This window comes from Aplysia californica, unplaced genomic scaffold (assembly GCF_000002075.1).
Source record: "Aplysia californica isolate F4 #8 unplaced genomic scaffold, AplCal3.0 scaffold00289, whole genome shotgun sequence".
NCBI classification, from domain to species: domain Eukaryota; kingdom Metazoa; phylum Mollusca; class Gastropoda; order Aplysiida; family Aplysiidae; genus Aplysia; species Aplysia californica.
In genome coordinates, this window is record NW_004797559.1 from 596063 (window position 1) to 598102 (window position 2040).

The 2040-nt window shown below is 37.5% G+C and overlaps 1 protein-coding gene across 1 annotated transcript in view; it reads left to right on the top strand.

Annotated features, from left to right (window-relative positions):
- Nucleotides 1-2040, top strand: part of LOC101861052 (metalloprotease mig-17) — a gene marked incomplete at its 5' end in the record, with an annotated part of 73202 nt that overhangs the window by 70427 nt on the left and 735 nt on the right.

Genomic DNA, 2040 nt, shown 5'->3' on the forward strand with positions numbered 1-2040 from the left:
TGTGTGTGTGTGTGTGTGTGTGTGTGTGTGTACACGTGGTGAAACACCAAACCAATGTGCCAGGATCTGGACAATAAGATGTGTCTTATCTTATCTTATCTTATCTTATCTTATCTTAAAACAGCTTTTCGCTACAGAGCGCGTAAAATAAAACCCCCAACCCATTTGCAGCTAGCTATGTCTCCATTTTTGTAGCATGACGCACTAGTTCGCAGTAGGCCTACCACTAAAAGTCTCAACGATTGGGCCATATTGCAAGCGACAGTAGTCTAACAGGCCAACAGAAGTTTGGTCATAGTTTTTATCAAGTTTTCTTTGCTTGTCGATTGGTTAAGATTAGTAAAGAGCAGAGAGCTTTTTGTATTTAGCATTTCCTCACCATCAACTATATCGTAAGTTTCGCACACGGTGAAAAACTCATAAAGTCTATCTTTTATCTTTCTTTATCGCCCGTTTTCTCAAAACGCTGTTTTTCTGTATACTTTTTTTGAATAACTCCACCTTTTTTTCATCCAATCTTCATGGCATTTTCAAAGAATGAAGAGAAGATAAAATACTATTTTTTAAAAGTTCAATTTTTTAATAGATTTTTGTTGGTGGCATCTGGAATGTGGATTTTCACGGATTTTGTGCAAACCTGAATACTACCCCAGGAAAAAAATTCATTTAACATTTTGTAATTCGTTTAGGAAAAATTCAACAGACAAATTTGTAGATCTAATGTTTGCTAATATGTATGCCAAAGAAAACCTACAACAACAATCTATTTCCATGAAAAATTAGTGCGGTAGATCTATTCTTTACGTAAGACATGTCAATAAATCCAATGGCCATGGAAATGAAACTTTTTTCCCAAATTTGAATACGGATTATAAGACTCCTTGTTATGCTTGTTATATGTGTGATATTTTGTCAAATTTGATCCACTAATAAGCGAGATAGCTTTCAGGTGTAGGTGTAGCCCCCCCCCCCTCCCCCCTTTAAGACCCCTTTTGATATCAAGGGTGAAAATGGTCCATCTGTTGGGATCTGTAGAGAATCAGAACTAAAAATTCCCAAACGAACAGACCCATTCAGGTCAAACACACTCCGTTCGCACCCTTTTAAGTGTCACCAGGGTGCAGCATTTCAGTAGATGAGCCCCATGAGACGTATCTCCGAAGACAATGTCTGCAGCTAGGACTTTTCTACATCTCAACGGTCTGCATTCTCAAGGTAGATCTTCATCTACGACAGTATTATTTTCCTATTCGCGAAGCAGACAAGGATAAGGGGATAGCAATGAGTTCATGATTCCTCTACCGTATTGAAAAGCGTGAACTTTTCCTCAATGACATTTGGTTCACCTTTCAGTCCAGGACACGTTAACTCCACAAATGCTGTCTATTTGGGCAACATCACACAACTCTCTGGTATATCTCTAGAAACAACTTCATATTGTAACGTGTACAGAGTATGTGTCTTTGGGTACTCCTGGTTGGGTGGATCCTTGTGTTTGGCCACCACTGAACATTACGAAAGACGCTTTAAAAGGTTTGAGTCCAAAGAGAGACATATAGAGCACTGGTTCTCGGAATTCCAAAATGTTACCAATATTTCTTTATAACTGTAAGAGAAAATGAATATTATTTAAATGTTACCGGGACGTAAAGATTAGATTTTAAAAAAGAAGATGAAGGGGAAAAGACAAACCAATCATTTAACGACTCTCTTTAGTTGGTGCGGTGCATTTTGCGTTTATAGGTGGTTTTTATAAAAGCCATTTCCGTTTTCGAAAACAAATTTTTCCTTTATGATTTTTTTTTATCAAACAAATTTCTTTTGGAAGAATTATAGTTGTTCCAAATTACAACAAATTTTGTCTGAGATACATGTATTCAAAAAAAAACTTAATTTTTGGGGGGATCACCCTGTACATGTCTTCCACAGCCTTCTGCGAGATCTTTTAATCGATGTCTATGTGTGTGTGTGTGTGTAAGTGTGTGAGTGTGTGTGTGTCTGTGTGTGTGTGTGTGTGTGTGTGTGTGTGTGTGAGAGAGA